This window comes from Aphis gossypii, chromosome 2 (assembly GCF_020184175.1).
Source record: "Aphis gossypii isolate Hap1 chromosome 2, ASM2018417v2, whole genome shotgun sequence".
NCBI classification, from domain to species: Eukaryota; Metazoa; Arthropoda; class Insecta; order Hemiptera; family Aphididae; genus Aphis; species Aphis gossypii.
In genome coordinates, this window is record NC_065531.1 from 33467426 (window position 1) to 33492817 (window position 25392).

Below are 25392 nucleotides of genomic sequence, written 5' to 3' on the forward strand. Positions count from 1 at the left end.
ATTAATATTAATTTAAAAAAATATAGACATAAAAAATAAAAAAATAAAATTATTTAATTCAAATAAAAAAAAATATTTATAAAATAGAAAATGGTTCGTGGTAGAAACTGTGTACACACATATAAACGCACAGAAAATATCATTGTTTTTCAATTTATTCAAACGCTTTTGAGCGCGATGTTATTTCCGATTTCATGAAATCAATTTACCGTTTGAGTACTTCGGTTTTTGAGGAGTCGAATAAAGAAATCATACCACTGGAATAAAAATAAATCGTAGGTATCTATATAATTTGATAACTATCATAAAATCCACATCATTTGATGGATTTTTTTACCGAATAGGTATTTGCTTTATTTTGAGTCCAAAGACATATATATATATTATATATTTAATTTAAGTTAAACTATATAATGCAAAATATAGTTAATATTAATTTTAAAATCATTTATTTAAAAGTGATAGGTTTTGAATTCACAAATTAACCAGGAATATCGGAAGTACAAAAAATGTAAATGTAAATGTAAATGTCGATTCATGGTAACTTAATTTAAATATTATCCCCCGTGATTTTGAACATTCGTCACTGACCATACGTCTTGTTCTATATAGTTTTATCTTTTATTTTAGGTTTATATTCTTTTATATTGACGAACTTCTTTCAAGATACTTTTTTTTGTCAGTTTCAATTATTCAGTATTATATTAAATATATTGTTTTTTATTTTGAATAAACAAAATTATTATGTTATAAGTACCGTAAAAATAATAACTGTGAGAATTGATATGGGTGATGAAAAATGAACATACATCATATGTTATAATTAGTTTTATATTGAGTGGGCTATGCGCGATGTGATTCAATCAGAAATTTTAAAAATTTTAAAATAAATATGAATTTTGAGTCATTTATTTTTATGTTTAAATTTCATTAGTGTTGATACAACAATCTTTAACGTAGTATTATATATTTTAATATATACCAATAAAGTGTCATTATTCAACTCATTAAATCAAAATTAAAATTAATCTTCTTAAGAGAAGGTATGAATATTCTCCCAACCTAAAAATTGAATTTCTGTGTTTAAGAGATACTGACGAATTCGAAAATTATGCTAGTTCTGTTTTTTTATTCATATAAATATATAATTCACATTTAATGGCCTTTACTCATAATAAATGTTAATATTTTCTAGTAAAAATGTTGACATCAAAACGATTTTAAATATAAGCATGAAATTATTTAAATACCTAACTATTTACAATGAAATATTTTTTTTGTTTACAAAATATTGATACATTGTTACTGACTAAATTGTAATGTTAAAGTGTTTGACTAACCTAAAAATAAAGTTAACCAAAAAAAAAAAAAATAATAATAATAATATAGCATTGTAAAACAAGCATAACTTTTTTGATTTCGTTTCACATGAAATCTAAAAGTACATAGTACCATCATTTATCACACTAAATTACAAAAGTTGTAATAATAAAGTAATTACAAATCACTGAACTGAAGTACTACTGCGCTTAAATTTATTAAGTATTTCAAGATGAGATGTTAGACAATGCTCGAAAATAACCATTCAAGTTAATATTTTAATAATAATAAAATTGAGATGTTGTTTTTTTTTTTAGCAGAGTTTATAATTTAATCAAGATTATATGAAATGGATTGTTTTTATTTTGAATTATATATTTTCAAATAGTATAAATAAAAGCTTGAAGTATTTTATGCCAGTTTTATCTTTAAGTTAGATATTACACATAAATAAACTCCAATATAGCTCCATTAAAATTTGATTTTTGATAGAATTTTTTAAAAAAATTTGATTACCTACTCAAAAGTGTATTTGTCATATTAATGTTTCATGTATATTTAAAATTTTAATACATGTTGATATTTTTCGAACTTAAGTATTATTATACATTGTTTAAAATAAATTAAACTCATCTATTATTAATCGTATTGAAAATTTATGTTTGTATTTATCATACTGACTACATAAAATCCACGTTTTTAAAATCAAAATAAATAAAATTCATACGTTAAGATAGCATTTGTTTTTTGAATTTGTTGCGTTGTCTTTGTTGAACTCTGCAGAATATATTATAATGATTGATGCATCTACAATGTAATGATCACAGATAGTTCAAAGCTTGGTTAACATAAAATTAGTATAATATAGTCGGTTAAATGGATGACAAATATAATTTTTTTAAATTAATAAGTACCTATATAAAAAGAGCTTTTACCTTAAATCCTAAACTGTAGTGACAATATAATTATTAAATTAAATAAGCAATTCATTGTTTTGTGTTTAAAATACAAGTAAGTGAAAACTAAAAACACTATATACGTACTTATTTTTATTGTTTTACTAATTCATATTGTATTTTAATTACTGTTTAAATTCTAAACATACAAGAAAAATTAAATACATGTTAAACAATGTTATACATTTATGTAGTTAAGTCATAAATACGTATATATTATTATATTAAACATAAAATTCACGAATTTCATAAACATTTTAAACAAATGTACAGTTGTTTTTATTTATTTTATAAGAATAATTCCATTGATAATAATACTGATATTTTATATATAATATATACATATATATTTTGTTTCAGTTTTTAGAAATAATTTCGTGTTTAACATATTTCTATATTTGCTAATATATAATATAAGTTAAAACTTTTTTGAAGAAGTCGTTTAAAATTCGTTTTTGTTTTTGGTAAAATAGAATAATTTTTCGATAATTTAAATTTTATTTTCAAATCTTAAATATAAAGAAAAACTTGTAATAACTATAGTTGAATATTTTTAGATTTAGCAGCTTAAAAAATTTAGTGATAAAAATAATACTTATCCATAGTTTAACATAATATGTAATAGGATACAATATAAATAATTCTAATTATAGTATACCATCTATGTAGTATAATATTTATATGATAAATAATTTTATTTTCAGTAATAATAATTATTGAATGGTAATTCAAGTAGAAGATTTATCAAAACTGTAATTAAAACTATTAAAAATTAAAAAATGAATAATTTAATGAAAATTTATTGTTTTGTTTTGAAGGTTTATCTCAATAAATTGTAATGGCTTAGGGTTAGTGTACTTTTATACCAATATTACTAAATGGTTTTTTTTTTGACAGTAAATAAGATTGAATGAAAAAAACATTTTGAAAAAGATAGTAAGAAAAAATTAATTATTTAACCTAGACGGTGAATTTTTTATTTTTAAACACAATTATTATAAAGTATTGTTATTTTTTTAAATATTTTGTTTCATTTATATTTTGTAGAAATATATTTTGTAGTGTGTAATAACGTTATCATTTATTTATTTATTATTATTATATATTATAATCTATTGTATTATGGATTTATACGTTAGTAATCTACTAGGTTCCTATATTATATAATATAGATAGTTTCATATCAGCACAGTTACCTATCATAATAGAATTTAATAATTATATGAATTGGTTAAAAGGAATAATCAATCAATATTATTTTTAAGCAGGGTATTTTTAGTATTTTCATTTTAAATCTATATTTAACTGTGAAGAGTATTTTCGTTAAAGTTCGTAGCAGAAAAGTATAGTTATCTTGATAGTTATATATTAGTTTTACGACTGTGAATATTTTTTCTGCTTAACAATATTCTTTACGATCTATCACATTTTATTTGTAATGGTATTGTATACCAACTCAATATTTTAGAAGTTTTATAAAATTGAATTTAGCATTTTAAAAAACAACTGAAAATCTAAAAAAGCCCTTGAATTCATCACAGAATACTATTAATATAGTTTTATGATTTGACGATTATTAAAATAATTATGATTGACTTTATCAGTGATAAAACATTTCAAAAATATTAAGGTGTTGTAACACTTAAACAATATGAATTATTTTCATACTGTTTGATTTATAATGTATATTACGTCTTGGAAATTAAGAATTTAAAATTTAATTATATTATGATTGTTGTCTTTGGGATATATTCTCTATCTCTTTAAATATACTTGAAATCTAGTACATTTTTTTTTATTAATGCAATAAAATAAAATATGACTTGTGCATCACAAATATTTTTTTTTTTTAAACAAATATATTTATACTTCATTTTTAAATTTAAAAACAAAGTCTTATATACAAATGTATTTTTATTTAAAATGTTTATAAAGTTATTATGACATATTGGTATGGTATACTAATAATATAAATTAAATGTAAAAAATGATCAATAATGTTAATACACTTTAATGAAAAACTTTAGATAAATATAATTTTGATGAAAAAGCATTGATGCGTGTACACACGTAAGGATATTAAGAAAAGGGTCGTATCAATAGCGGGTGCAATATCGGCTGTAGTCACATAGTAGTGACATAAGTTTTGGTTTTTATTCTTAACGGAGAATTAACCGAAATATAAACATCCCCGATGTTAGTGATGTTATGTAAGTTAGGATAGGATACCGAGTAAAACACGATGGTCAAACAAGTGAATGTACTAAATACATACATTTATATCGAAATAATTACAGCTAGTTTTCGAGAACTACGTTTAAACTCGTACGGAACATTTCAAGTGTTTACGTTCAAAAGTAAATTGAAATGATATGTTTCACATAATTTTTTTTTTTACGTAAAACATAATGTATTTATAGTGATACAGATTATTTTTTAAGTATTTATACTTGCATTGTTTTAACGAAAATATAAGAAATTTTAAGTAGCTAAATAAGTAGTTTATATAAGTATATTCATTTGATTTTTTCGTAAGAGACATGCGCCGGATGCAAACGTTTTGGCGTCCGAACGACAGATTTTGAATTTAGTACGCCGTCTGCTCTTCCACGGTTAAACACGCGTATCGCTTTTTAACGACCTCGCGTTCTTTTCATTGCGTGATATACTTATTTATTATTTCAAAACACATAAACGATTTTGTGGAGAAAACTTAAATTCTAAATGGATTAAATGAATATTTTTTAAGTTGTTCGTGCTTACTTATTCGGTTTGTGAATCAAAACTTCAAATCACTGGATTATAATTATTGTCAAAGTAAAAATATTTTTATATTTTATAGTATTATTCAGTTTGATAAATCTTAAGTTTTAGAATAATTAATATATATGCTTAATTATTAATTATTGTAAATTTATTAATATAATATTTAGTAGTATTATTCAAATAGTATTGATTATTGATATCAGTTATAAAAAAACAAACGTGAAGTATAAGTACCAATGAAGGTTTCATTTAATTTGTACCTATAATTCATTTTATAAATCGATTTTAAATATTTTAACTTTAATTTTTTAAGAATTGTGTAGATATAATTTTTAAATATTTATGATCGAGTATGTCATTTTCATATATATTTTATTTTCGATTCTGAGCTATTCATTAATGTACTTTTTTTTACAATGATGTGTGTATAATGTACATGTATTTTCTTTTCTTGTAATATTATTGTGTCTATCATCATCTTTTACAGAACGTTGAGCGGTTTGTTTTTCGATAAAAAAATCGGATCTGGTTGGTACTTTTGTGGAGGAGAGATTCAAAAGTAAATAATTCAAGTCATTTTCAAAATAATAAAGAAAAAATATTAGGAAAAATATTGGATATTTACACAAAATAAATTTTTGACAAAATTAGTTTTATTTTTTTGTTTTAATTCGAAATTGAATAAGTATAGAGACTTGAAATATTTATCAAATGCTCATATTAGACAGTATTTTTTGTAATAAATTATTTTAGTAATAATTTTCCCTAATTGCAAATTATTGATATCATAGAGGAGGTGAGAGGAGACATTTTTACCCAAAAAAATTTATTTTTATAAAGGAAGACGTTTCAGGAGGTTGTGACTCATTAAATCCCCCTACTCTCTGCTACTGATAATATTATAATTTTAAAAATAGTTTTCTTCTATAAATGTATAAATATTTGAATTTAGCAACTTTTTTTTTTTTAATCATAAATTAGTATAAGACAATTTTTGTACTTAAGTAAAAAAGCTTAACAATTGAATATAAGCTCCTTTATAAACTATTTTGATAGGTAATATTATGTTTTTAAATATCAAAAATAAAGTTTTCATAATTTTTGATCTTGAAAAATTCACCATAATTACAAAAAGGTGCAAATTTTTCTTATTTTTAAATTTTTTACTTCCACACCTTATAATTAATACGAGTTTTTATTTCTGAAATTAAAAAAAAGTTAGTGTTATAATAGTTAAATTTTCCAAGTATTAATCATTCTTTTAGAATAATTCTAGTTTTATTTTTAAAAACTTGATGACAAATGTTATGCTTCATCAAAACTCAATACACGATCTTTCATAAGTTGTTCTTATAGCAGTTTAAAATTATTTAAAATAAATCGGCATAATTTTATTTTTTTTATGCGTCTGAAGTTCGTAAGTTCTTGGAAATTTTAGAAATTGTTTTGTAGACAAAAATAATAATATTTTTAAACTTTAATATATTTCATTAGTTATTCTTGGTGACCTGAAAATCTCAAAATTAAATTAGCACTTTTTGTTTTAGACATTTCAAGTTTAAACTTTTCCGAAATTGTATATTTAAACAAATATTAACTAAAAAAACTAATTTTAGTTATTTTGTAGCACATAATTCAAAAACATTATTAAATAAAGACTTAAATATTTTCCAACTTTATATATTATTATTTACTATACCTATATTAGTTTTGAATTTTTATACTTTCACCTTTACATACTAGTCTACTGTATGTTTGGTATTGAGTTGTAAGTTAATAACAACTAATAACAGTATATTATGAAATAATATTATTGTTATTAGTTAATAAATGGGATTTTTTTTCTGCAAAAAAAAAATGAATCTTTCATGATAGTACTATATTAGGTATAAATATAAAATAACAACACTTATAATTTATAACATATAAAACAGTATCTTTAGAAATGCTGACAGAACAATCATAATCGTTTTATTTTCGTATACATGAAATCGAATCGTATTTATCATTGAGTACGAATTTAACTTATAAATTATATTTGATATCTACTGCATAGCAGAGTTAATATCTCAATATTTTTAAATACATTTTTGTGAAATTTGAATGCGTCGACAACATATGAACAGAAAAATCAAAGTAACGAAAAAAAAAAATCCTTTTATCAAGTGCAATAATAGTTATTATTTATGTACCTCTCTAGTCATTTTATACTAATTTATTGAGAATTAAATTATACATTAATTTATATTATTATTATTATATTTTAATTTTTTTTCCTATTAAAATTATAAATATAATAGTAGATTAGTTTAAAATAATATATTTGCTAAAAGTACACGAACAATAAACATCATTAAAGTATAAAGACTTAATGTTGACATTCGTTACGTTATCCATTACATTCATTACGTCTTTAAGTTCTTAGTGGTATTATATTATTAAATTTAATCCATCTAATCAAAAACTATTTTTTTGAAACATTTTATTTAAAAAATTTAAGTATGTTAGATTCAGTATTTTAGTACCTATTACATTTTAATGACTGGCGTAGTATAATGATAATTAAGATACATATAATAACAATAACATGATAGAAACATAAGATTTGAATATTGTATGTATTAACTTAAAATAAATTTTAAATAAGTATACTTTAAATTATCATTCAAAAATATAATGCTGTTTAGAAGATTTATCAAATATATTCTTAGTACTATTAAAATGTTTATTAGCTCATAAATGATTATTATGTAATGAATATTGTTATGGGATTAAAACTTTAAATGTTTATACATAACAATTAAACAATTTAGCAAAACTTGCAACGTTTAAAAATATTTAAACTAAATGTGCCATATTGTACAAACTTTTATAAAACAATGTAGGTATAACATATAAATTGTTGAGCACCTGTGTTCTTTTTTAATTGGGTAAATATGGGAATTCTTATACAATATAAATTGAATAATTGTGGACATTTTCACTAAATGTATATACTTTTTTTTCTAAATATTCAACAACTATTCTAGTTGTCTAGACAACCAAAAATGATGTATAATATTACATAGAAAACATTTGTTATAACTAACACATTTAAAAACTATTGACTTTATAAAAATGGTTTACATTTTCGAAATATTTGAGATATTTGTGTGCTATTTATAGACATTTAAAATTGTTAGCTTTTTAGTTTTTTGTAAAACTTATTATAGTAAAATATTTATTTATGAATTAAAAAAGCATAAACATTAAATATTGATAACATAATATGTTTATTTTCATTCTAACAAGAAGATAATACTATACATGTCACTTAAATAGCTTATTTATATATTTAGATTTACGATAGAAAAAAAGTTATAAAAAGATAATTATGATAAAGAAAAAATCAATTTCATTTTAAATAAAAGATTAATTCAATCTTTAAACTTTATCAAATACCTGAATTGGCGTTTGTGACCGTAGGGTAGTAAAAACTGGCTCGTGAAAAATCGTTCAAAGAATGTGTTTCTTAATTATTATTTTACGATCATATTTTGTAATATTTGAATGCATAAAAACACTGAGCTGATGGCACGAGAAGCGTGAAAATTGTTATTTTTGTTAGTAGATAACAACCTTTTTATTTTACTACATAAATGTGTATCTGTAATCTGTATACACATACTTTAACTCCCAATTAATCACAAGAAATAAATTTAGTAACTTCAGAAAATACAATATTTTATGCAGAATTAAATGTAATAAAATATTTTTTATAAATTTAATAATGCGTTATCACCACGTAATCATATAATGTTTTAAAAGTTACAATAATAATGGTTACTTCAAAATAGGAAGCCATTATATTTTACTTGATGGAAAAAAAAATCTCAAAGTCACTGACAACGCACAAAAGTCATTTTTGTTCATATTATGAGTTAATATATAATATATATTATATTTATATAGTTCACTATACCTATTACATTTTCTAAACTATCTACTTTTCTAAAAAATCACACGTCATTATTAAACTGATTGCTTAAAAAATCTAAAAATGAGTACCTAATAATAAAATAGGGGAATATATAGTTTACTTAAGATATACAATTAACCACTAAGTATTATTTATTCAATTTATATCATAGAAATTAACATACATAAAAGTCTTTAAAACTTACATTTTTTAGTGACATATTTTATTTTTTATCATATGTCTTGTTTACCTACTTATCAGTTTATTCGTTGCTTGTAATTTTAAAATATAAATTTTTAATTTTATGAATTTCATTCAAGTCATATGGCATTTACGAGTCTCCCCCTATTAACTTGTGTTATCTTCACCTTACAACGTACAATAATAGAAAATTTGTATTTATTTTAGAAACTTTAATTTTGTATAATAATATTAATAACCATTGATAATAAAATGAATTTTCTCATTATCAAACTTAAAGACTATAGCTTAGATTTAGAATTTATTTTGTGTTTTCATATAGAGTTTTTACATTATTTTTGTTTTTAATCAATTTATAAGTAGATATGTAAAAGATTGCAATTTGAAAATCCTTGAAACTTGCTTAAAAATTAAAATATCGTAAAAAACCAAAGTAAAGCCGCTAAAAATGTTTTACTTTTAAGTTTGATAAATAGTCAATTCACTCTATTATTAAAGAACATCATACACAATTATTTAGAACTGTTGAAAACAAATTTGACTTATCCGACGTTTATAAGATGGATACAATAAATTATAGGGATGTATTGAATATTTTAACACGTAAGAGAAAAAATTCAATGTAGAAAATATGATAAGTTTATTTTAAACTTAAATATTGTTATTTAATTGTTTTTGTTTAAGATCTAAATTTTATTTTAATACACATTTTTTTTAAATTTATATTTTAGTTTATTGTATTATATTATGTACAATTTCTTAAAATCGTAATAAATTAGAAATGCTAAATTTAATGATGTAAGTTAAATAATAATAATATTAGTTCTATTGTTTTATATTTAAATATTAATTTAATAATTATTTTGGTTTAATTAATTTATCATAAGCTGAATCAATGATAATTTTGACATTTGACATAATAACATCTCGGAGATATCATTAAAAGACTTTTGAAATTTATAAAACTGTATAGCATAATATTAAAATATTACATATAATTTCAGAATAAGTTATTAATTACAATTACAGTAGACTTCAATTTAAAATCCAGAGAAGTCGCTTTGATGTACCTATAGTATATTTCGGAGTATAATTTATCATTGTATAAATCTATAATGGATGATTTAAATTTAAATTCAATGTTAAATCATTCATTATTGGTACCTTTTGAGTAAAAAAAAATTCTGAAAGAGTATGTCAGTCTCTATTCCTAATGATATTTTCTGATATATTAATATATAAGGTATTAATATAAAAATTTATTTTTCTATTAATAATATGGTAGAATAACTAGCTGAGTTAATTTTTGAAAAAAATATCAAAAACTGATATTGCGTAAATATTTTGTTACCCCGTTGTTCTTGCTAATTTTTCAAAATTATTTTATAAAGTAGTTGTACTTTCATTTTTGATTTTCCAAACTATCATCTAAAGTTAATACTATCTTTAAAATTAAGAACTAAAATATTTTTTAGTTTAAAATGTAAGACAGATACAAACAACACGCATACATATCTAATATGGTTAAATAAATTCATTCATTGCTTCTTTAGAATTTAAATAACGAATATTTAATTTAAGATAAAGTATAAAAACTAAAATATTTACATACCTATAATATAATAATTGAATATAAGGTTTTTTTCTTAAATTTATGACGAAATTCTGAAACAATTAAAATAGTTAAGTAACGAAAATGATAAAAACGTTTTTATAATAATATATACCTATTATGTATTATGTTTTTGTCTCAATATGAACTTTTAAAAATTCTTCTACCCTTAGCAAAAAAATATGCTTTATCAAGACTTCAGTTTTTTCAAAATAACTATATTATATAAACATCATAATAACACTTCAATTAACTATTCTGTGTTTTATTTTAATATAATTCGAGAAAAAAATTTTTTAAATTTTTAATTTTATTACACTTAAATACCTAAAGTATCTTTAATTTTTAATGATTCGATATTTTTAATATTTAAGTATTTATAATATATTTTAATTCTATTTCAGACATCATACAAAATGTAGTTAACTTATGTAAACCTCTTATTATTTTACATAATATTATATCGATCATGAAGAATAGTGGTGAATTATAAATTGTAATGCATTAATATAATCATATTGATTGTAAAACAATATAGAACAAAGAATATTAGTTGATTATTTATAATAATATAATATTTTTTTTATTTTTTTAAATATTGAATTACTCATAATCTTATAAAGAGTTTAATACTTTAAATTTATAAACGAGTAATATTGAATTAAAATGTCACTTGTTTAAACTAAAAATTTCAAAATACTAATAAAAAAAAAAAATCTAAAAATAACTCTGTAATACGATTTAAAAAAATGTTATGTAATTAAAACTTAAAACCCTTATGAATATAATTTACTTGAATTTATATTTTTCAGTTATATTCGTCATGACTTATGTGTGCATTGTTTACCTGATATTAAAATATTTAATATCAAGGGAATACAAATTGCATAAACTGATCTGAAAGTTGATAATATATAATTATGTTCCCAGATATATCTATACTATTATTGTATTTTATGTCTGAGATTATTTCATTCAATTTTTGGGGAAAAAATATAGAATTATTAATTAATAAACAATTTTTATCTCAGTATAATTTTGATTTAATATTTTTTATGTTTCAAATGTTGTTATTTTTTCATCTATTAAGGTTAAGTTAGGTTAGGTTACAAATACTGTACACAATTTAAATAACAATAATCCTCCATGATCGGTTTTTAACTTGATAACAATTATAAATATTTCATACAATAAAATAATTGTTCACATAATAAGCTTAATTTTAAAATACTTATATAACTTAAGGTAATTGGTTTAAAATTAATTGTTTTAATCTCATGAACTAGAATTATTTTTAGTTTTATTCTGACTTTGAACTGTGAAAAATCATATTTTTAGTTGCTAACGGATTTCAATTTTCTCCGTGATTTCATTGATAACTAGTTATTGATATTTTTAGTCTTATAATTCATTCATAGAGTAATAATATTAATGTTTAGGTGGGATTTAAATGAACGTTTTTTTAACATTAAGTTTTGAATAAACATTAAATTATCTATTATATTTATCCTAACATATAAATTGTACAATTTATTTTATAGAGTAAATAAAATTTAAATATCTATTAATATTTTTGCAATAAACTATCTCTTTTCATAGATTTCTACGATATAAATGTAAACATTTTTTATGAAGTTGTTTTTTTTAAAAAAAAAGTATTTAGGTATTGTATCCATTTCAAAAATAATACTAAATAGTTTATTGTTTGTACTTAACACAGGTTTTAATAGTAGAATTTTGATAACATTTTGAATTTAAGTTAGCTTTTTTTAGTAGTATTACATATATTATTTACGTTTTTGGTTATGAGTAATTGTAATGTATTTATTGATATGATAATATTTGAAAACGATTTTTTTTAATATTCTGTTTTATTTTGTTTTGTGTTCTCCGGATTTATTATATATTGAAAATCTATAGTTTGAAAATTCATTTCTTTTCAAATTAGTATTATTGGTTTTAGTTTCGTCTAGAAAAAAGCGACATATTTTGTTTGAGTATTCTCTATTTTTGACAGTTTAATAATTGGAAAGTAGCAGTAATTTATTTTGTGAGTTTAAAGTTTAATTTTATATTAAAGTTTTAAATAATAAAAAAATAGGTTCCATAAGACAAAATATATAATATAACTCATATCACTTATTAATATATATTATTTTGTACCTAATAAAATAAATACATTTATCTTAATATAATTGATACAAATTAGATATCGTGTTTATAATAATATTATTGTTTATGTTTTGATTTTGATTATACTTTTAATAATATTTTTGTTTTAGTATTGATCAACCAAACTTGTTTAACGGGATTTTTAAACCATTTGCTAGAAATATAATTTTCTTTCTATTATTCTCATATCTCGCAGTAGTAAAAATATTTTTCAGCAACTATTTTCTGAAAAAAATATGTTATACTTGTATTCTACCTTTTATACTACATACCCTAAACAGTATTTTCCAAAAAAGCACACATTAATGTAAGCCAAATACCAATACATTTATGTCTCTACGCTGAACCCATAGTTGAATGAGTATATTTTATATTTATTTTAGATACACGTATACACTTAGTTTGTTTTTCTACCATAAAACGTTACATCATCACATAAATATATATGAAAAAATTAAGTTTATAAAAAGTGTATAGTTTTATATCTGAGTATTTAAAATTTAAAAATACGTTTTTTGATAATTTTGTTTTAAATTTTAATAGTGAAAATATTTCATTTGTTTTTAGAAAAATATTTTGTAAAATTTCTATTTATAGTATGGTAACAGATAATTAAAAATATAACCACAATCAATTGATTTAAGAAATTTTACCATAAAATATGCTGGTTAGACGTTTTTTTTTTTATAAAATCTAATCCGATATTGCATTACTTATCCAACAATAATTTTCTAAGCATAACCATGTTTTGTAATATTCTATTAGTTGCCTTATTTAAACGTTTGCTCCTGTAAAATAAACTAGACTATCAGATACTTAGGTATAAAAATGATTAGTACTTTTAAAATAACAGAGCACAATTATCAAATCATTACCTAGTTAAAAAAATAAAAAAGCTATTTTATACCTTCAATAAACTGAGATATGTTTTATACAAAAATCGAATTAAAATTATACCCAAAGCATTAGATGAATTATCATTTACATATATTATGATTACTTGGGGTAAAGAAAAGAAAACAAATCTTAAATATTTGTAAACTTATTTTGACTCATCCAAAATAATATTTTGAGATTAATTTTAAATAAAAGCCTCGATTACTCCGTCAAGAACCTGTAAAAAAATGTATTGCACTACCTGTTAAAAAACTTTTAAAGTAGCTGTCACCTTATTTGTAATAAAAAATAACTAAGCATAACTTATCAATATGCCACAATTTTAACACCAGGTGTAAACTAAACAATATTATTACCCCTGAACTACATAAATCCTCCACCCATAATTATTTTTCATACATTAATACTCGAATTTTAATAGCTCCTCTTAATAATTACTGCAGACTACAGAATACACGCAGTGATATGTATATTGTTCTGATTTTATAATATATTATACTAACATCAGTTAAATTTACGACTTACTATAATAATATTATATTGTATTGAATTTTGTTAATATATATTTAATATTTATAATATTTTGTAAATTTGAATATTTTGAATATTGTTGATTTCTAATTAGTGTAAATTTGTATGGCTTTGAATAACAACAAATATTATAGATGAGTTTGGTCGTTGGATTCTTTTATATGTATATTTAAAATTTTTAAAAAATAGAATTTGAATAAATTCATTATAAAAGGAAAAATAATGGAGTTTAAAATGCTTGTTGAATTACTCTGTATAATTTATTTAAATATCATATCACAATAAACTTTAAAAAAATGATGTGAACTGATGATCTTATTAAATATATTAAATACATAAGGTATAATTTGTATTTTATTGTGTGCAGAAATACTTATATGTATAAAATATGTATATTTTTATACGTGAATTTAGGCATGGTTGGTTATGACATGCTTTGTAGTATCTATTTAGTTTTGTTTTAAACATAATATAGTCTAACAAATTATACAAAAACCCAAGATTAAGTAAATGTTAGGTATTTAAAAAATATATTATTTGTTTTAGTAGATTATAATATGAATAGATGAAAAATAAACTTGAAATGTAATGCTTTTACAATTAACTATATTAAATTTATTATAAATATATAGGTACCTATTTAGATAAATCAATGAAAAACAATAACTTGTTGATGATAAAATAATCTATAAAAATATAGGTGTAATAAACTATTTGAAATTTAGATAAAAAATAATACAGTTTATATTTTTAGGATATCAAATATTCAAGTGTTACGTGCATTGAATGCTTTATTTGAATTTGAGTTTTATCATGATTTTAAATTAGATATTCTAAAATCACTATCCTAAAATAAAATCGTAGAAAGTTATGTTAATTGTTTATTTTTATTGACTTAGTTCATTTAAATGGAAAAGTTTAAAACTAATTTCAAAACCTCTATAAAAGACTATTTTATGTTAATTTTTTGATTTTGGTTGCATTTTTTGTTTCTTCATTATCTATAATTTGGTTTTAAATTGCCTTAACTTTATAAAGTTTATACATTTTTTGATGAATATAGATTAATTACAATATTACTAAAATATGTATATGATTAAAAAGAAAAAAAAATATTTAAACGCATTTAATGAATAAAATTAAACAAAGAACATAGATTGTCAATTTAATAAATAAAAAATATTATGCTCATATAGTCATAATATACTTTATCTAATATTATGTGCACACGTTAAGAATAAATATTTATGTGAAATTGTATATAACTTTTTATCATAGGTTACAATTTGTGAAACCTATCTGTGTAAATTTTGGTACAGAAAGCGCATACTATTACTCAGCTATATTATACACATGGCCACCTCCGATGTCATAACCTCCTTAAGTTGCTATACCAACCGAAAACGTGACATTATAATTCCCTACAAAATTAATGACTCTTGACAATCGAGCAAATTTAATAAATACAATTATATAGCTTAAAACAATTTAAGTGATTAAAATATTGGTTTAAAAATGATGTGTACGTGTGTGTGTGTTTTTTTTGTGTCTGTCATAACGTATTAGAGCAGACAAATGTTTCAATTTTTAATATTATGGGTGGTTTTTGGAAATCCTAACTATTCTAATGTACATCAGTATTGACTTTTTAGTTAATATCAATAATATCAATATAAATGTACTATCATTAAGTTAATTTTTTTTATATAGATTGACAGATTATCTTCCCTCAAAATCGTTTTTTTTTTTTTATGTAATGACTTATCATTGAATTTAAATTCAACACATCCATTACACTGACGTACTCAATGAATTATACTTGAAGCCTTATATATATTATATTTATATAAAATTTTCATCTGTTACAAACATTTCTGTATATAATGAATAATATTGTGTTAGTTCAAAATCTTAAAAGAGGTTCATAACAATTATTTTAAGTTTTTGAAAATCTTTATTTGATCTCTAAAAGGCATTTTTGTGCTTTAATCTTTAATTCAATGTTCATTTTTACTTTTATTAACTATTCCAATGTTGTATACTTATATAAAATTAACAAAACTTAAGTTACAATATGATTAAATATATCAGTTGTTTAGAGTTAAAAAAATTATCCATTATAATATCTAAAATGTGCAATGGATTATCTCTAAAACTTATAAATAATTGAATATGATGATGTCTTACAATCGCTGAATCGCTTGTATTTCTATATACCGAAAAGAAAAAATATCTTTAATACTTTTTTATGTAATATTCAAAATATTTGAATTGAATTTAAATTCTGTTTATAAAATATTATGAACACATTTAGTCAATCTGAATTCTGAATCTTCAGTTGTCAATTTTATTTAAATCCCATTATTTTTTTGGAATCGCAATAATATAAATAATTTCTGGTCATATGCATAGCATACAAATAACCACCCACATAATCGCTTTTGAAATGACATGATTAATTGCTTTTATATTTAAAAACAAAGTCCTAACACTGGCTCTGAAGTGACCAACCCACAAAACTAAACAAAGTCAAACAAAGGAAGTTGAGTTTTCATTCCAAAAACGCGATCGTATAAATTAGGTTTACTTACAAATCTTCATCCTAAAACTTTTTTTTGGTATTTAACTAGATTTAACGAAGAAACGTTTACTGAATTATAATATCTAATGTTAAATAGTTAAATATTTAATTTAAAAATTATATTGTTTATTTTTTATTTTCCTAGAACATTATATTATAATATATAACAACTTATAGAAAACTAGTTTGAAGGATACTTTTCTATGATTAGGATTTTTCAAGATTTACTATTTAACATTGAAATTAAAATTTTTAATTAGATTTAACATATTTTAATATATTTCATTGTATATGGCATTTAGATACATCATAAGAACATTTTAGATTTTAGGTAAAAAAAAAAATTGATTGTATTATTTAATATTTTGAATTAATATTGTTAAATATTAAATAAAATAGTGGACAATTAAATTAAACGAGCGTTCTCTTATATACGTGGTATTGTAGATTATGTTGTATAAACCGTAGTTAACGAATCGATAAAATTAATATTTAAACATGCGCTTAGCGTTTGAATTCTACGACGTTGGTAAACCAATTCAAAGGTGTAATATTTCATTTGGAACATTATATATCTGTTTTGTGTTAATAAGTATTCTGTTTAATTTATACCTTTTTTTCTTTTTTAATTAAAAATGTTTTTAAAGTCCATTGTGAATTTTATGTTTGTTGTATCGCAAATTAATAAAAAAAAAAAAAAAAATTAAAAATTATCTCACTAATTATTGACTAATGAAGTCTTACTAATTATTTTTATTACATTTTGAAATCTATTTAAAAAAAAATGTATACTTTACGGTTTGAAAGAGAGGAGATTTATTTTTTAATAAATAATTTATTTGTAGTTTGAAATCTTTGAGAATGATATGATCACAAAATACATTAATACAATATTTTATATAAATAGATCATATCCACGTGTTGTTTTTGCAGATAAAGTGATTTTGATTGATGAATGTTGGATGAAAGTTAATATTTAAAAGAAAAATAATATAAAGCTAGTAAACTCACAAGTATTACAAGAGATAGTGTTGGTAATCAGCAAAGCAAAAAACTGATAATTATTAAAGTTTTATATAATGGTAATGCATGTAAGAAGCATTTTATTCTGTGTGCATAAAATTAGTGTTGTACTAAATTAATGAATCTTATTGAATTATAAATGATTTATTAAAAAGCATAATGTTCAAAACATTAAATGACTTTAAATTAATGGATCATTCAAAATATATTAAAACAATATAGGTAGGTACTGAAAAAAATACATGGTTGATGATGTTACTAAAATTAGATAACCATGTTATCAATTTAATTTAATTTTAACATATATATTTTGAAACTGATGATATTTATGTTAATGGATATGAAAAATAATTTGATGATTTAGAAAATATAGTAAATATATATTATATTTATGATTTATGTATTTAAAGTGTAAACATTTTTAATAATCATTTATTTAATTTGAACGTATAAAAAGCTTCTATGTGCAAATAAATTAATTAAGGTATAGATATAAAAATTTTTTTTCGTTTTTATTCTATTGATAGTATTGGTCAGTCGAATAAGTTCATTGATTGACGAAAAAAATAAAATAAAAAACAATCTGTCTGATTGAATTGGGTTTCACCAATAATATATGCACATCCGTTGTTTGGAATTGAACGATACCTTCGACATCCAGTTGACAAGATTGATTTAATGGAGAATACTAGACAGTAAACTAAACCCAAACAATCAATCAACTATACTAGCAAACCGTTTTACACTACCCAAACATTGGAAAATCATAAATAAATTCAACAATAATAATCATTTCTGAAATATAATAAAAAAACACTATTCAATATTTCAAAATTATACACATTCTAGACATTTAAATTGAAGAAGTTTTTTTCGTATTTTACCCATAGTCTTTATTATCAACCATTCTGTATATGATTCGACATGATGAATAATGTAATTCAAACACATTGGAATAACATATTGCAGCAGTTTTATTGAACTTTTATTCATGTACAATATACATTGAGTAAATAAATAAAAATGCAAAAGAATAAGTAATGAAATAAGGATAGTATTGTAAAATCATGAATAATAATATTTAACAATACTATTTACAGTTAGATTAGAGAAAAAAAACAATATTTTATTCTTAACATCGGCGAATGCAAATCAAAATATTACATTAAGCTTTAATTGTATTATAATGCTTTTAAGTTGTATTACATAATATTATTTTATAAATAAATTTTAGGATATATTATTCCAATGCATCTTAATACATTTTAAAAGAATTCTCTTCTAATTTTAAATACCCTTTCCTCATTTTTATTATTATATGCAATAGTTCGTTGTGTTAATGAGACATTATGCATTTGTATACATCTAATAACTAACTATACATTATTGTCTATGCACTTAAGTGATCTAAATTTCTAAACTAAAGTGTACACTATACACTATACAGTGTTACATTTTATATACTGACCTTGTATTATAATATCTACTCATGTTTAAGATATTTCGTATATTTTGTTATTACTATTGTGTGAACGTGTTTGGATTCCTTGACAGATGTAATTGATTATTATGTAATCCAAATATTTATTGATTATATACTTACAAGATAAACAGAAACTGCCTGAACATGTCAATTTCTTGGTGATCCACGCGATTTTTTTTTTTTTTTTAGTACGATTCTTATAATGAACAAATGTTAAAATAGGGGAAGCAGGTAATCGCTGTGCTGTACAGTAAGTGTCGAGTGTAAATCGTCATTGGGGAGTAAGTAACTGTAATTGATGTGTTAAATTTGAATTCTATAATAAATCATTGCATACGATAATCGATTCTGAGTGATGACGATCTGTCAGTCTATATTGCTAAATATGTTATATGATATATTTATATTGTTATTAATGTAGATTATTTTACTATTAACTATGCAGTAGGTTAAATTATTTTTTTTTCAAAAGAAAAAATATATCGATTATGTGATTAATTATTATAAATTATATAGTGTATATAGTGATACCTCTATATAGTGGACAATGTACAGCCATGGAAAAATAAAATATGTCCAATATAGCGAGTTATCCTTTATTGAGAAAACCTCTATAAAGTCTAAATTTGTAAGAAATTACACAATATAATTTCTAGTCAAAAAAGGTTTGAATTTAATGTGTTAAACATTGTCCTATGACCTATAACATAAATATGTTACTTAGAAAATTATAGTATTTTTAAATAAATTGCTAACATAGAAAACCTAAAATTAAACAAAATGAAAATTCTCATATGTTGTAATATGACAAATAAAGTTGATTAGTTAATCTGTCTGTAAACAAATTACCTATATTCTATATAGACGCATTTTAATTTGAAATGGAAATATGCATAGTCAACGATATATTGTAATATTAATGTTATATAGAAATAAAATATTCTAATATGGAAGTGGTAAAAAATTATTTGTAGAAGTCATTTGAATTATATTTGATTAAAAATTAAATGTACAAGCTTTAATCATATTAAGCGAATAAATTGGGCATGTTAATAATTCTATAAAACTTGTGCGCATAACAAGTTATGAATGGAAAAGACTACGACAATTATTCAATTATTGAAGAATACTAAAGATGTAATATGTGAACAATTATTTCAACTATCAACTAATTTCACAGAAATTGGAGTTCATAATATGATTTAGTAATAGTTGTTAACTTTATAAATATTAATGAAATTATAGTAGTTATAACTATGATAATTTTGTATATAGATTTAAGTTAAATCTCAAAACAAACATGACGTCATAATAATAATTAATAATTTTAAAAATAAGTTAGAAAAATTCAATAAATTGTTTTATTGAAACTTATTATTTTGTTTGTATACATACATTTTATATTCAATGTGAAAAGAAAGAGAATCGCTGTACTGTATAGTAAATATATATCAAGTGTACCTTATCATTGATAAGTCACGAAAATGTATGTGTTGAATTGGAATTCAATGATAAACTATTACATAACAATAACGATTCTGGACAAAAACTGACAAACCATTAGTATTACTTATTATATTTTATATTTTATATGTATATATAATATATTCATATTTATATTATAGTACTTTACTTTATATAGATATACGATTAAATAATACGATGGGTTAAAGTCATTTTTTCCCCAAAATTGTACTGATTATAAATGATTATAGTAGTAATATATTATAATACAATGATTATATTAATAGGTTCATGAAATCGTGGTGTAAAATTATTATAAACAATATAGTTTAAACTAATTTAAACATTTTGAAAAATTGCATTACGTGTAGTAAATAATTTATTCTTAAATAATGTATTCTTTAACGAAAAGTCTTAAATCTTTACAAATATTATTTTTTGAATTACATTAAAATAACAAGTTATTTTAGTTATTTTTAGTTTAATTATCCAATTTCGTCGAATTTTAAATTGAATTGTCTTAAAATAAATTTGTACATTTGTATTTTCGATATTTTTAAATTGTTAAATATTTAACCCTCAGCTGTATACATTTTCAACAATAGAATAATCTGAAATATTTATATATTGAACTCAATGTTTATAAGAAAAAATTAACATACTACAATGTTTTAAATATTTTTAAACTGCTACTTATAACAAAATAATATATAATACTTTAAGTTAATTGACCCACAAACATTCCAATATGTTATATTTTGATTAATAGTGTTGATACATTCATTTAAATTTGAGGAGAGACATTTTTCTTGGCTTGTTCTTAGGTACAAAAAAGTGAGAAAAAGGGATAATTTTAGTAGGTTTATTAGAATTGTTTCTAATTATTGTCTAATTTAAACAAGCGTGTTTCTGACTAATATTTTATTTCGTTGTTTTTGAATTAAAAAATATAAAAAATAATAATATATATAATAATCATTATTTTTCCCTAATTTATTTTTAAGCACAGTGAAAATGCATTTGTTTTCTTAATTTTCATTCCATGCACGTACCAAATTAAAAAAAAAAAAACTAATCTCGTCATTTTTTTGTGTAACGTTTTAGTGAAACCTGTGTACTATATACCTTATGATTTAATTTATAAGTAATATCATTATTTATATTAAAATTAATTTCGATAACTAAATTTAATAAAAAAAATAATAAATACAATTGTTATGAGAATTAATGTTTTAATTTAATAAACAGATATTAAAATTATAAATTTAAAACCATTAACTATAATAATGATAATATTTTTACTGATTGTAAATATACTGAAATGAAAAGTTTTTTGTTTTAAACTCGATGATTATATCATTTTGAACATTTTTGGTAACCACTTGTCTCTAATCTCATTTGATTTTATCTTTAATTATTTTTAAGAATTTTAGTCGTGTTGATTTAAAAATGTTTAGGTTATCAAATAAGATTTAATTATATAATAAATAATGAATTGATCTACCAGAAAAAGTAAAATTGAAGGTAAAAATAACTAACGTTTCAGATACATTAAAATATTATAATAACTTGGTATTGTGAACTGATTATATTATGAATTATGATACATCTGAAATTATTTTACTAATTAATAAAATCCTGAAAAAAAATTGTTATTATCCTCAAATATTCATGTAAAGTGATTAAAATTAGAAAATATTTTGTATAGATAGTAGATCTATACTCACTTATTTTATACCTACTATAAGGTATATTAATGTATTATATAATTATAAATGCAAAAACTATAATCAATAATTGCATACAAATAATGGTTCTCAGTAGATTTTAAACCCAAGCCCTACCTCGCATTTAGAAAAAAAAAGTAGAAAAACTAATAAAAACATGAACAAATTCAAAATAACATCTAGAGTAAGTATATTATATAAATATAAATGTAAAATGTACAACATTTTTTGCATAACTAAAACATAAAACCATTCATAGCAAAAAACAAAAAAAAAAAAAAAAATCTTAATGATTATATTGGTTTTAAACTTAATTTTTTTCCAATGAATTTATAATAAAATATTGAAATTATTATTTCTTATTTGAATTAATTTTAATATTAAATTGATTAAAAAAAAAAAATCTTTGAAGTATAAAATTAAAAATAAATGTTATCCTAAAAATAAAACTGATAATGATATAAGATAATAAAAAAATGTTTTTATCAACTTGAAATAAATATCAATAGTTTTCAAAATAATGACTACTATAGTTAAGACCATCACTCTGTTAATTGCTAAATGTATATAAATGACTATTATTTTCGATAATTTCACAAGAAATAGAAAATAGCGTATTGAAACTGAGTGGTTATTATGAGAATTACAAACCCAATTCAACAAAAAATAAAATAAAATGTAGGTAGGTATTACCTTCTTAATTTTAAACTTATCGCTGGGATGATGGATTTATCACTTAATCGATTAAGGAATAATGTATTTTTGTTGTTATAGATAGAATACAATAAATTATTTTTTAGACTATATTAAAGAACATAAGTAATCGCGGGGCATTCGTTTATTAAAATAATAAAATTGTATTGTTTATTTGTGTAAGTTGAGTAAAAGTATTCATCAATTCTTAAATATATTAGTTCTATAATAAGGGAGTTAAATATATTTTCGAAATAAATAAAAACACATTGGTATTACTTTTCACTTTTATAACTAATGGAGGATAGCTGTTGTTTTTAGATAGGTAGATTTTGGGTGTAACTTTTAGTAAAAATTAAAATTCGTTAATACTTATTACACATACTAAACACATTAAAAAAAAAAAATTATAATATTTCTTAACATTGATCAATATTTAAAAAAACTGAAATTGTAAAACGATGATTAAGAAATCCAAACTATTAAATGATAACCTAATACAATAATATTATTGTGACTTGGGCTGCAATGGCATTGATTATGAGATGTAAGGATGTTGAATGTTGATACATCAAATGGAAACCTGAATGTACAATGAATATTAGATTTTAATAGAACGAATTCTAATATCATGAATTATATTCTGACATTTGTAATGGTCATCGGTCGTCGTCGAGGACCTGGTTTTATGTATAACGTCATCAAGGCAATTCATGGTCTTTGTCGTTTATCCGTACGTCTATAGCTAGATCTGTATACTGCTCCACGTCATCCGTGATTAGGTAAAACGGGAGAGCCGGCCTAGTCGTGCTTTTGTGTCCCGAAGTGGCGTAGGCACCAATGTATTTGTACTTGGCACTGCTGAGGATTTCGTTAATTGTATTCAATAAAATGAGTCCTACTAAAATTAAATTATATACTTAACTCCAAAATTTAAAAACTACACATTATTAGATATATTATTCATACTGAAGTTGAGTAGAACTAAATAATATTATTTTCATGATAATATGTTTCATTTTAATTAAAAAATAATAATAATAATAATAATAATATGCTTTGGTTAATAGCATTATTAGTATAATTGAAGCATATTATGTAAAATATTAATTTGATGTATTTAATTGTATTTAAAAATATCTGATTGGTACAATGAACAAAGTTAATTTTATTAAATTTTTAACACTTCAAACTCTTTTGTGCATACAAAATTGTTAGAAAGTTATAGTTTTTTTTTTTAGTTTTGATTGTTTGAGTAGTACCATTAATCATTAATAATTATTGATTTTAGAATATTCAGCGATAAAACTCGTTTGCGCACATTCGACTATTTTTACCTGTAAACCGACGACTCGCTTGCGCACTACGACACATTCACACGCATGTATAATATATTACAGCCAGCAGTATAAATTATCAAATACAATAATATAATATAATCTTATAAAGGATTGTGTAAATTAAATCATTTTGAATTTTTCGTTTTACCTATAGTATAGTTTTAGTTGTTATGATTTAGTACAGTGGTGACTAGTGTCACTAGTGTGTTGATGACATAAACTCTTTAATATAGACTTAGAAATTTCTGACGCCTGTTTAAAGCAGACAGTACTAAGCCTGTTAAAATAAGAAGGAAAATGTGTGTGCAACGAGTTATAACACTAAGGATTTTCGTCACAGGTATCAAAAATAAATTTGAAAGAGATTATTTTTTTGATTCTGACATTTTGAGTGGAGCGATAAATACATTGCAACTTCTATGACGTGGGTGTGTTTTTTTATTAATTACATTTTTTATTTGTGTTTGAAGAAACTTTTTATAATAGAAAAATGTTCTAATCTTATGCTCTTATCTTATACCTAGTTTTTACTTAAAGGAGTAATACGTGGAATAATTCAATACATTTCAAAACAATTGGGTAAAAATAGAATATTGATGTAAAACTAATTTTTTTTTGTTTTTTTTTTTTTTGATTTATGATTGAATAAAAATTTAAAACTTTTCCTA

General features: G+C 21.5%; 1 protein-coding gene across 2 annotated transcripts in view; it reads left to right on the forward strand.

Moving 5' to 3' along the window:
• Window positions 1-4876: 4876 nt before the first annotated feature.
• LOC114129912 (limbic system-associated membrane protein-like) overlaps window positions 4877-25392 on the forward strand; it is a 188243-nt gene continuing 167727 nt past the window's right edge. The window contains exon 1 of one of the 2 annotated variants that reach the window (XM_050201169.1): window positions 4877-5093. The gene's annotated coding sequence lies outside the window, so the exon portion shown is untranslated. Of the gene's footprint in view, window positions 5094-19681; window positions 19782-25392 lie in introns of those variants that run through there. The other variant, XM_050201170.1, reaches the window with a different exon arrangement.